Raw genomic sequence first — 12,757 nt, forward strand, 5'->3', positions numbered from 1 at the left:
TGTGTGTGTGTGTGTGTGTGTGGTCAGAAGACAGATCTCAAGATCTCTCTCCCCATGTGGGCTCAGAAAGATCAAACTCAAGTTGTCGGCCTTGGCAGTAGGTACATTCACCAAAAAAGTTATCATGTCAGCTGTCCACCTTCAGATCATTTCAGTGCAGAAGTGCACAAGGGTTTTGTAGCTTAGCCATAGTGTGTTCGATGCTATTTTTTTTTTTTTAGCAACAAAAAAAAAATCCAATTCTCTCTTTACTTCATTATTTTAAAATTGTCATTCTTTTCTAAACAGAACACTTTCTTCATATGTGCCAGCAGTACTCAATTTCAAAAAAGAATACGGTTTGTTCGAGACACCATTGCCTGTTGAGTAAAAGCAACTCCTTTGGATTTGTCAGGTTGTCATGTACCCCCAGCTGGGCGTGGTGGCGCACGCCTTTAATCCCAGCACTCAGGAGGCAGAGGCAGATGGATTTCTGAGTTTGAGGCCAGCCTGGTCTACAAAGTGAGTTCCAGGACAGCCAGGGCTAGACAGAGAAACCCTGTCTAGAAAAAAAACAAAAAAACAAAAACAAAAAAATAAAACAAACAAACAAAAAACAAAACAAACAAACAAACAAACAAAACAAATAAGTACCCCGATGTTGGATGCCAATCAGGTACACAGGTGCATAGGTGTCATATCCCAGTACCTGGTTTTTACCAAAGCAGTGTTCCAACAACTGAGGCAAGCTGGTGAAAGAAATCTACAAGGCTCTCCTCTGCTGAGAAAGCCAGGAGAAGGGTCTCACCACAGCATAGAAACTACTCCATGTAAGTTTCTTGGAGCAGACATTGGACTGAGAATAGACTCTGGGATCCCAATCCAGGCTCCCCGTATACATAACTCACCAGGATCAAGGCATAATACCTCCTCCCTCTGAAACCAGAGCTCTGAGCTACTTTCCGGACAGAGCCTTTGCATATTTCCTTAAACCAGAATGCATAATTAAGTTCCTATTTGAATAAAAAGGGGGAAAAAAACCACCCCTTGGACAGGCTTTCTAGAGGAAAGTGGACTGAACTTTAATGTTGACCATAAAGCTGCAAGTTATTTTTATTTTTGCACAAATATCAAATAGATGGGAAGACGGAGTTAGTGGTCTCTTGGGAGAAGTGGTTATACTGCAGAGTGAGAACTGAGCAGGCAATATATTACAAACGCGATTCCATGGGACAGTTCTCCAAGTCTGAACCACCCAAGGCTGTGACACCGACTTTGTGAAATAACATTTTCAGATCAAATAGTTATGGAGTGAGGGAGGTGACTAAGAGTGTCTCCCCAAACCCATGGCGCCCAGTTTCTGCTTCTTACTCTCAGTCCCGAGCCATCTTCAGGGAGGATAACTTAACACCGAATGATCCAGTGGAGGGAGGCCTTGAAGTCATCTTGTGATCCTGGATGACCTAGCACCAACATCCAATGATGCAAACACCTATACACCAACAATTCAGCCCCCCCCCCATTCCAATTGCTGCAGTATGGTGAACAGAGCACACACAAACCTAATCCATTTCCTATGATATCTCCTAAGGAAACCGAGCCACAGAGGGGCTGAAAACTCCCAAAGGGAAAGGGAACATAAAGGGGAAAGTACACCTATGCAAGTTCTAATGAGCTCATAAAACCCCAATTGGAGACTTTTAGCATTAGGCTAAGCCATGTAACATAGAAACTCCCCCAAACGCTACAACCAGGCAACTAATTGGAGAGTTGGAAAGTGTCAAAAAAGTCTCCATCCCTTTACCACAGGCAATATAGGATTCTGAACCCAATATACTGGTACGACAGGGTGATTTTTGGCCAATGCAAGCTCAAAACAGGCAGAGGATTGGCTGCTGATGACATCATGCCCATTGGTTAATCCCCAGTGAATACAGTTTTAGTATCATATGCATCGATATATCATTTACATAACAAAGTATTGTAATAAGTGTGACAGTAAACGAAGGGGGCAGATAAATCTGCTATTAACAAAGGCTCTGTGACACAGAAAAGGAGGTGGGTGTGGGGACAAAGCAAAGATCTGTTCTTTTTTACTAGCAGGAACTAGGTTACCAAACACTACACACCTCATAAAAAGATCACAAAATGAATATTGAAATCTAAGTGACCTAGTACAGTCCAGTCCTAGAAATATCAGAGGCTGTTTCCAATAAAGAATATTCAATAGCAAAGGGAAATTCACAGGTCTATTTTGCAATAATACAGCCATTCACAACCTGCAAACTGCCTTTCTGGAGAACTTTATTACAGCTAACAGGGAAAAGAAGCCAATCAAATCATGGCTTAAGTCTTCCAACACATTGTGACATGGCAAGGGGTAGTTAGTACTGAGAGAAGGGAGCAAAGTCTAGAAAAACAGGATGGGAGAGGAACTTAGGGAGGAAACCTCGAAACACAGCTATCGATCAAGCTATTGAAACAAACTATTGATCAGAAAGCATCCACACCTAGAAAGCTCTGTGCACCAAAGAGTGATGCCAAATCTCTGGGTCATTTGGAGAGGACGTTAGTCACCATCATTTGGAGAGATTCTGGAAAGTACTCTCGCCATCTTAACAACACCTGAATTTCCAGCATGGGCTTGAACCCTGACTTGTGACTCTCAAGTTAGCAGAAATGTTCCTCATCCAAGAATCGGTTGTAGAATTCCTCAAATCAAATCAAACGTCTGTTTTTAAATAGCCAAGCAGTCAACACTGACTACATTTCAGACTGCCATTCCTAAGTTATATTGGTTTTTTTTGGTTTTTGTTTGTTTGTTTGTTTCTGGTTTGTTGTTTGTTTGCTTGTAGCAAAGATGTTTTAGTCACTGACGTGCACAGGTTTGGGTGCCTGAGTCAGCAGATGGGCTATCCCTGTATCAAGGATATTACAGAAAATATCAGACTAAGGATTCAATGGAAATACCCCCACTCCCACTGCTGCTGCCGCCAAGCAGGGATTTTGCCTGTCACATCATATTAACTTTGCTCTTCGGAGAGGGAAGGGCATTTTAAAAAGTTAAAAGCAAAAAGAATTCGGGGATCAGTATGCTCCACCAAAAAGGAGACTTCAGTCCCAGTGGGGGTTGGCACATGGCTGCTACTCCAAGAGACTGTGAACTTGTACATATGCATATTTCTGGCTGATTCATAACTCAGCGTTCAAGAGAAAGAAAAAAAAATACTAACACACTAGCGATAAGCTTGTGGCTTGGGCTGCCTTCCCAGGTGCAGGCTATCAAGCTTTCTATTTCCAATTCTCCAAGGACAAGCTTGGGTTAAAGACGCCCTGTGGTTCGAGACAAGTGGCCATGTAACTGAGGCAAGAGGGAAATAAATGTTGAGGCACTTGCAGCTTTGGTGGACAAAGCCCCGAGATGCCTCACCAGAACTCTGAGACCCCCATGTTAACCACTTGCGCTCCCAGTCATCTCAAGCCTGGCTGTCAGAGGTCCTGGAACCAGCCCACCTACTTCCTCCTGCCAATACTTGTAAGGACCCCTGCTCAGATGCAAAAGGATGAAACCTCAGTGGCCAGACAGAAGCACCAGCTCATGGAGTGTTCGCCCTGAGACTGCTCACCCCAGTTCATCAAGTGGCTGCCTCAGCACCAGTAGGGCTCCAGAGTCTCCGAACACCCAAACTGGAAGTGGCCGCTAGCCATCGTCCCTACTTATAACCCCTCGCTGCTCGCATCCTTACTTCTCAGAGTCTCTTCTAACTTTAGGATGCACGCGGCTGATTCAAGTACTTACCCCGCTCCCTGCTAAATGCTGGAGTGACTAAGGCTACACCGAGACTAGTGAAACTGAAATTAGCTCCAAAGGCCACTCTTGCCGCCATAGACCATGCTTAAGCATAAGGTTCAAGGCTGCTCTAACCCCTTCTCCCGCCAGCTCTACCCCAAAGCCCATTCTTACTAGACCAGAAAGAGCAGCCAAGTCAGATCCGGGAGTCCAGAGTGAAGCGCCGATCACAGCAAGGAAACCAAAGGATGTTCAGCTGGCCACTTGCGCACGAGAGCCCCTGGAACAGCCCATCACCCTCTTAGTGCGGCCAAAAGTGGGGAAAGTTCCGGTGCTGCTGCAAAGAGAAGCCGAAGCTACCGTGGGAAGCGCCGTGTCTTAAAGGAGAAACATTGTCCCAGCCAGATCCCAGAAGGTGCAGACAGCCCTACGCGCCCAGCAAGTGCGCCCCGTCCAGGGTGGCTCCAGCCTAGCTGTGCAGAAACCAGCCCAGAGCTAACTGACCAGGAGGAGCCGGGCTGGCCGCTGATAGCGCTGATTGGTCAGGCTGCCCGATTGCCCGCGCCCTTGTCAAACCCCGCAGTCCACGTGGGCCTGTCCTCTGAGCCCCNCCCCCCCCCAACCTCTCTCCCCTCACCTCCCCACCCTACTGCTGTGTGCGCCTCTCCCGAGCGCCTCGCTGTGGCCACTACTCCGCAGGTGCTGGAGGAAAGGTGTTGATTCTTCTGAACACCTGAGAGCCAAGTTAAGCCCTGCAAAAGATAGGAGAATTTGGGATTCAGCTCCCAGTTGAAACCATTTCCTCCACAGAGGTCCCACTACAGACTGCAAGCAGGCATCCTCTAACGTGTGCAAAAGCAGTCTGGCTGCATGTGTGAGAAAAGAGAAAACTTGACACACATGTTAATCGCTAAATGATTTTCTTAAAAAAAAAAAAAAATGTTCTAATGGGACTGATTGCCTAAGCATGCCAGAGACCAGCACTACATAAAACCAGATGCAGTGATACAATCTGTGACCCTAGCAGGAGGATCAGAAGTTCAAGGTCATCTAGACGTCATATTGAGTTTGAGGTTAGCCTGAATCCTGTCTCTAAAATCCAGTTACTGAGCCGGGCGTGGTGGCGCATGCCTTTAATCCCAGTACTCGGGAGGCAGAGGCTAGGCGGATTTCTGAGTTCGAGACCAGCCTGGTCTACAGAGTGAGTTCCAGGACAGCCAGGGCTACACAGAGAAACCCTGTCTCAAAAAACCAAAAAAAAAAAAAAAAAAAAAAAAAAATCCAGTTCTTTGCTGCCTGCCTTTCTTCTACCTTGTTTCCAGCCCCATGGAATCGCTTTCCCCTCTTCCCTCACAGAAGTAACCAACAATCAGCAATCAGCAGCATTTAAACAGTATCTTCTCTCATCTGACCTCCATTGTATAGATGAGAAAACTAAGGCTCAGAAAGGCTAAATCATTTGCTGACAATTGTGGAGTTAACTAGTAGTACCTAAGCTTATATTTGACCCCGGTTAGCAAGCACAAGCCTTCTCTGAGACCAGGCTAGAATTTGGGACTTTCAGGCTCCACCCTAGAACCAGAATTTTCATTTAAACCCAAAGTCCCCACGTGGTTGTTATATGCATGCTGTTTGAAAACCACCACCGTTCTCTGTCACTGTGTTGTCCTCTGCCACTGGCTAACAGCTCTTCCCACCCCCCACCCCCACCCCCACCCCCAGTCCTTTTATTTTTCATTGAATTAAAATGATGAGCCATTCTTACCGCAGACGCATCCACATATATCCACTTTCTCTCCCTGCTGCTTGATCTCATCCAGGCCGTTGCCCCTGCTTCTCATGTCTCCTGCCATACACACACACAAGCCATACCACATTATTTCCCTAATTGCTAAACAGTGACAATCCCTGGCTCTTTTGTTATTAAAATTGGGGCCTTGCAAAGTCACTCATACTATTAAATTGTCACCAACCTAAGAGGGTTTTCAACCATGAGCAACCCTTGCAAACATGCATGTTCCTATGATGGTACAGTTAAAGGACATTACCCTGGTAAATGTCCAATGATGTGATATGCCAAATGTGAGGCAGAATGCCCCCTATGAACTGAGCTATATGGCCAAATCACCGTCACCGAAAGGTAAGTACTGGGAGAAGGGAGCTAAAGGGAGTCCCAATTATTTCTTCATCCAGCTGCTTATCATGTTGTCAAATGTTATGTGCCAGGCTTTGGGATGCTATGACCAACCCAGCAGGCATGACTTCTCTCTGTAGTTATGGGGAAAGTTGGGCACTAAGCAATTCAACCAATATACAAAAGAAGCAAATTCAGAGCAAAATATGTATTAAAAGATTATAGAATCAGCACAGGAACTATGGTGGTGTCCACAATTTATTTTGTCTGCCCTGGTAAAGTCACTGTGACATGGTGACAGCCAAGATCTAAAGGACAGAAGGTCTACCAAACAAACATCTGAACAGAGACTGTCACCAGCATTAGCTCAGTCGTCCTCTTGTATAAATAAATAAATAAATAAATAAATAAATAAATAAACCAGCCCCGCCACTCATTGCATAGGCCCCTCCTTCTATCCTGCTGGCTGTTATGCACCATTTGAAGTTATGTAAAATTAATCAATGTCTGTATTATTAAAATGGGTCAGACTATTTTTTTATGTAAGACCGAGTGAAGGTCATGCCAACAGGTCTTTTGTTTGTTTGTTTTGTTGTTGTTGCTTTTGCATTTATACACAGAAACTCACAAACACCCTTTGTGCCTATAGGAATTCTTGTTATTTGAACTTTATGTTTCTCTTTCCTCATCGTATAACAGATGGAACAAGATAGTGGGCACATCTTGGTTTATAATACACGCACCTGTGACTAAGCCTGTGACAGGACATTCTGACACTACTAGGCCTATTTACAAAAATCTCTCCGTTGTCAGGGCAGGAAGATGGTCCAGTCGGTAAAGCATTTGCCACTCAAACCTGGTCGCCTGAGTTCAGACCCCTGGAACCGATACAAAATCTGGACTCAGTAGTACATGGATCATTCCAGGACAAGATGGGATGTAAAGACAGGAGTCTCGATCAGGCTTATAGGGCAACATCTGCAATGACAGTTTGTCTCGAGCAAGGGGAGAGGTGAAAACTGGCAGCCAAGTCATTTGTCTTCTGACCTCCACACATGCCCTGAGACACACATACACACAAGTCCCCTTATTATTAAGTAAAGCTTCAATTTAAAATTCTTTTCTTGCAATGCTCATGTACTTTGAGTATAATTTTTCCGTAGAAGACTAATAATGATAACAACAAACATTAATCATAGCTGTGTGCCTGAGTGCGCTAAGTGCTTTATGGGGTTATCATGTTCATCTTCTGAAAAAGTAAATCTCTCTTAGTACAGCTTCTATTCCACAGATGGAAAAGCCCCGTCTCCAAAAAAAAGTCAAATAGTAAGCGCGTGGTCCTGGGCCAGTCTGTCAGCTAAAGTCTGTGGCAGAGTGGCTAGCAGAAACAAATGAAGCAAGCTTCGAGAATGCAAAGAGTGTGCATCTATTCCGCTGCATTGGTCTTTGAAATCCTCAAAGTGCCAGTCATTCACCTTTTTTATTTACCCCAGCCCTTTAACTTTCAAGTTCACTTTTCTCACTAGATATTTGCTTTGCATTCCCTTGCTTCAAACTGGGAACCATAAGGGCTTTGATAAATGAAACAACTGGTGTATCTTTTTGTTTGTGTGAGGCTTATCAGATCTCCAGTCCTCTGAGGAAATGCGTCGGACTTCTTAGAACTGTCTACTTTGACAGACACCGGTATCTCACTCACTGACAGCTCTTCAACACAAAGGAGGCCCACCCTTTACCCGAGTAGCAGGAAAACAGGTGAGGGAGAGCATTACCTCTCACAGAGGGGATGCTGAGTGCAGTGTAAAGCAACAGCTTTGCCTTTCCTTACACAAATATGAATAGGTCTTCCCTCCTGCCAGAGAATGAACTTCTGAAAGTGAATCAAGATCTGTTCCCACAGCTTCTCCATAGCTCTGATCCTGGAGAAAGCCCAGGGAACTTGCAGTGAGGGAAAGATATAAGGCTCTTCTGGCTAGGGCTGGGCTCCGTCGCCTTCCTCAGGAAGTACAGGGTACGCAGTTGCTAATGACTTCCTGCCTTGGATGGCTTGGTCAGACTTGTTTTAGACTTCTGGAACTCAGACAAGGTGTCTGGCTATTTGCTTTGGAAGGCTCAGGTGGGGTTCACTACCGTTCCCTTTGCTGACCACAAGGGTTTCAATAATTTATGTCTTGGACAGGAACAGCACTTCAGGGCAAATTAGTGTAAGAGGGATTTATGAACCCACCGCGAAGAGCATTTTTTTAGAGATAACACGAGAGCTATTGCATACAAAGATACAAACTCGATTCTGATATGGCCCAGCATTATGTAGAATCATCAAAGAGATAATGTCCTCTATTCCCCGCCTCTTCTATCCCAACATCTCCCAGTTTGGTTGTTGACCTCTGAGCTGCACTGAAGATTAGGAATGTCATTCATTCTTTATTTCGTTGATTCTTTTACTAGCTCATTTAGAGTTTCTGCTTATCAAAGGGATGTGTGCTTACCTGTGTTTGTAGCAGCATGATTTGCAGTGGAGGAAAAGTGAGAAACTGTCAATCTGTTCGACAGACAAGCGGTAATCAAAGTGTGGTGTGTTTGCGCAACTTGTACAATAGAGTATTATTAGTATCAGCCTTAATTAGGAGGGGGATTCTGACACACAGAGCAATGAATGAATCTCAGAGACAGACAGTTATAAAAAGACAGTATGATTTCCCATAGATGATGTACCTAGAATAGTAAGATTCATAGAAATAAAAAAGTAAACTGTTGGTTGCCCAGGACCAGATGAGGAGAAGATGGGGCCATTGCTGTTTAACAGATAGAGACTTCCAGCATAGGAGAGGAAAGATCCCAGGAGACTTTCCATGGTGATGGCTGTCCCAAAATACAAGTGCATTTGATAGCATCCAGTTGTTCACTTAAACAGAATTGCATGGTAAATCTCATGATATATGTACTTTACCTCAACTAAGAATGGCTTATGTGCCAGACTCTTGGCTGTATCCTACTATATTGGTGGATAATAAAGAGAGGTGGACAAAGCCCCATAGAACTGCCAGTGCAGCAGGGGGAAAGGGAAGTGAGAGATTGTCTAACCCCTCCCCATCAGCATCCATAGGTTCTCCATATTCTCACATCCAAGACTCTATCTAGATGGCCTTCTCCTGTCTGCCAGTGATACCCAGGTACAAAGAAATATCTGTGATGCCTCTCACATTTGTAATGTGTCAGTAACATATCTTGTCTTGAAATAACATACCAATCCAGCATTTCCTAAAATGCAATTTTTATCCCACAGATAGGATGTAAGATGATCTTACCCAAAACACAGGGAAAAAAGTTAATAGTTATAATTCGTTTTACTGTCCATTAAGAAAGAGGCTGAAAGAGAACATTAAGCCTGTGGTTTCATAGATTCTGTGTTTCAACCGAGGTTGTATTCAGAGGGGTTTCTGATTAAAGAGAATTACAAAGGTGATAATTTAAGAATATGGCAAAAATGAGAAAGAGACTGACTTTTGTAAATGTAGCCATGACTCCGTTGGCAGGCATGACTGATGAGAAGAGCATTCTGGGAAAACCCAAAGATTCCAGATCTATGCCTCCTCACCATGGGCACAGTCTACTGTAATATCTCTCCCTTTTCCAACTTCCCAGGCCAGGGCCCCACAGAGCAAAGGCAGAATCTCTGTATTGTCAGTTCAGCAACTCAGCTTTCCCTAAAAAGAACTCCGTGTGTTAAAGATGGCGGCACACACAGATGGAGACTTAAGCATCTTTGGAACCTGGGTTCTCAGAATGCTGAGTTTGGACCTTACAAGTTGATATCTCAGAGGAAAGATAAAAAGAGAAACCCACTTCTAAGCCTGACCTGTCCTATTTATTCTCCAACACATCTAGTGCAGAGTCTCGGACCAAGCTGAAGAATAGGTGTTGAGTTTTATTCCATTTTTTCCATCTATGCTATTTTAATACATGCAACAAAACCCACTTGCTATTTGGTTTTTATTTTTGAACTTGCGGGGTTTTTTTTCCCTCTACCTTAGAAAAACATTATTTAGTAAAAGGTCATAAATGTTAAAGTAGGATTTAAGAGACTTCACTCGGGCATCTGACATTTGGAATACTCCTAACTGAGGACTTGCCCACCAGGGACCCTAAACCCACCAGTGGACCTCAAATCCCATGATTTTAAGCTGGATGCGGTATTAGCCTTTTGCTTCTGTGCCAGTATCCCTTAGGAGTGAGCGTACAAGCCAAAACTGTTGGTTGCAAGGAACAGAAATAACAGAGCCAGACGAGGTAAAGGGACAGATGTCCACCCACAGAACAGAGAGGCTTCACCAACGCAAGGGATGCCAGTACTCACTCAGGTCGACAAGATGGCTCGGTGGGAAAGGAGTATTCACTGGTCTGACTCTCAGACACACATGGTGGAAGGAGAGAAGCAACTTCCACAGGGATTGCTCTGACATTCACATGGGCACTGTGGCACACCACACACACACACACACACACACACACACACCACGCATGCATGCCCACATACACACAAAATAAAATGGTTTCTGTTTGACTTGTCATTTTGTTTTACTATTTTAAAGATAGTATACTCTTGGAAGGGCATTGTATGTAGATGTGTCTTCTCCCGTCTCTCATACTATTTGTTGTTGTTGTTGTTGTTGTTGTTGTTTATGACTTAGATTGGACTCATTTTCTCTTACAATCTTCCCAATGGCAAGGAAGATGTTCCTTGCTGACCCAAGTATCCCTGTAGCCATGCAAGCTTCAGATAATAAGAATTATCTCTGATTTCAATTTTTTCTTTGTTTCACAAGCCTGTCCCATGGCCAGGACATGAAGAGGGTGAAAATAGCACCCCTGTCAGAATTTCATGCTTATAAATTCCTGGAAAAGTAATATTGACACCAGAAATCCACTGCAGGATTCAGCCCTACCCGCTGCTCTGACCGCTCCTACCAGCCATATGCTGTATTATCCAACCCTCAGGGTAATAGCTTATTAGACTAGATTTGGGCTCCTAAGTCAAGTACCGGCCAACCAAACAATATCTCTTAGCTGGTAACATAGCTGAGAATCAGACATTTCAAATATTGACTTCGAAGATGGTAGCTGAAGAACTGAACCACGTCATTGAAACAGTTGAGCTAATCACCATAAAACAGAACCCAGGACACACTATGGGCAGTGTGTAATGAAGGATATGAGGAACACAGTCTGCAGAGGTCAGGGTTGGAGCAGGAGGAACAGTACCTCTGAGGTACATCACCTCTGGGAGCACAGACTCATGAAGTGACTAACTCAATTTCCCAGTTCCCCTTAATCCTCAGGGCCTGAAAACGTGTGCTGTGTGTAGACAACCTAGCACCGTATGGCTCACCTGTGTGATGCTTTCACTCAGATTGTTAAGTGTCCACTTTGTAGCAACTCCTTTGAAGGGCTACCTTTTCCATTTTCTATATTACAGACTAAGGCTCACAGGACCTATTTGATGTCCCTCAATGTGACTTTCATACAACTGTAAAATCTCTAAGTTATGAGTGTTTTGCCTTTTTCTGTGTGTGTGTGTGTGTGTGTGCGTGTGTTGGGGTTATGCATACATGTATATGCATGTGTGTGTGCACTCGTTGGTGTAAGTACAGGTACACACAGACTGTCTTGCATATGTAGAAGCCAGTGGACAAGTTGTCTTGAGAGCTTGAATCATACAGTTATCTCGGAGGAGATACAGATATTAAAAAGTGCCCTCTGAACACCTTACTCACAGAAGCCACAAGAGGGAAATAAGCTATTGAGAGGAAGAGTTCACACCATCAAGTGTCTTGTGATCAGTGAGAGATCTGTGCCATTGGCTGGCTGCTGCTCTGCCCTCCGGGACTCAGCATTGGTTCTACTTGTCTTTAGCTTGCAGAGGGCAGATTGGGAAACTCTGATGCCTTGCGTACTCTCCTGAGCCAGTCCTTTATAAAGAATTATGTAACATGCATCTATACACGTGTATGTGCCATATAGGTTCTGTTTCTTAGAGAACTCTAAAATAATAGTACATCAGCAAAGGGAGACTGAGAATTTAGAGAAAGAACAATGACTGGACACCCAAGTGTGGTGAGATAGAAGGGACTTTATGTAATCTGGCTGGCTGGTTGGTTAGTTGGTTGGTTGGCTAGTTGACTGGCTGGCTGGTTGGTTGAGAGGGTTGTTGTTCCTCCTCCAGGCCATTTTCTTAATTTGCTCAAAGTACATATCACCAGGCAAAAATTTCAAGAAAATTTCCCTTTTGTACTTCCATATTCAGTCTTGCAAGCTAGCTCAGACCTAGCGGGTCAGGCTGAAAACAGTGATCTGGGATATAAAGAACACAAAGAGTGAAAACAGATGTGAGTAACCAAAGGCGCCTATTCTGGACTGCAGAGCTTCCCAGTTGAGGCAAACTTGCCCCGATGGATTTATTCTAAGTTAACATTTTATAGACTTGAGATTTTGTTTTGTTAAGAGAGGTCTCACAATATAGTCCAGACTAGACTTGAACTCATTATATAGAGAGAAGGCTGGTCTCCAACTAACTCATGGTCCTCCTGCCTCTGCTGGCATAAAAGCTGTATTCCATCACATGGAAAAACACTGAAGAACCACGGGCGTGTGATCCATCTTGTCAGCACTTTATTTTGCAAGCTTCTCAGTGCACACTCACATACACCTTAAATAATAAATACTGTAAATGTGCTGAGATTATTTTTTAAATATCCCCCTTCCATTCTCTTTCCCTCCAGGACCCTCCCTTCCTGCTCAGACCTCAACCAATTCCAGCAGTCAGACAGGACACTTGCAACCTTAGGGGAAGTGAG

At 44.1% G+C, this 12,757-nt stretch overlaps 1 protein-coding gene across 1 annotated transcript in view; it reads right to left on the reverse strand.

The window, feature by feature from the left end:
* Tafa4 (TAFA chemokine like family member 4) overlaps nucleotides 1–4,246 on the reverse strand; it is a 217,247-nt gene extending 213,001 nt beyond the window's left edge. Inside the window, exon 1 of the mRNA XM_021191437.1 lies at nucleotides 3,944–4,246. The gene's annotated coding sequence lies outside the window, so the exon portion shown is untranslated. The remainder of the gene's footprint in view (nucleotides 1–3,943) is intronic.
* Between the last annotated feature and the right edge of the window lie 8,511 nt (nucleotides 4,247–12,757).

The sequence above is a fragment of the Mus pahari genome, chromosome 2 (assembly GCF_900095145.1).
Source record: "Mus pahari chromosome 2, PAHARI_EIJ_v1.1, whole genome shotgun sequence".
NCBI classification, from domain to species: domain Eukaryota; kingdom Metazoa; phylum Chordata; class Mammalia; order Rodentia; family Muridae; genus Mus; species Mus pahari.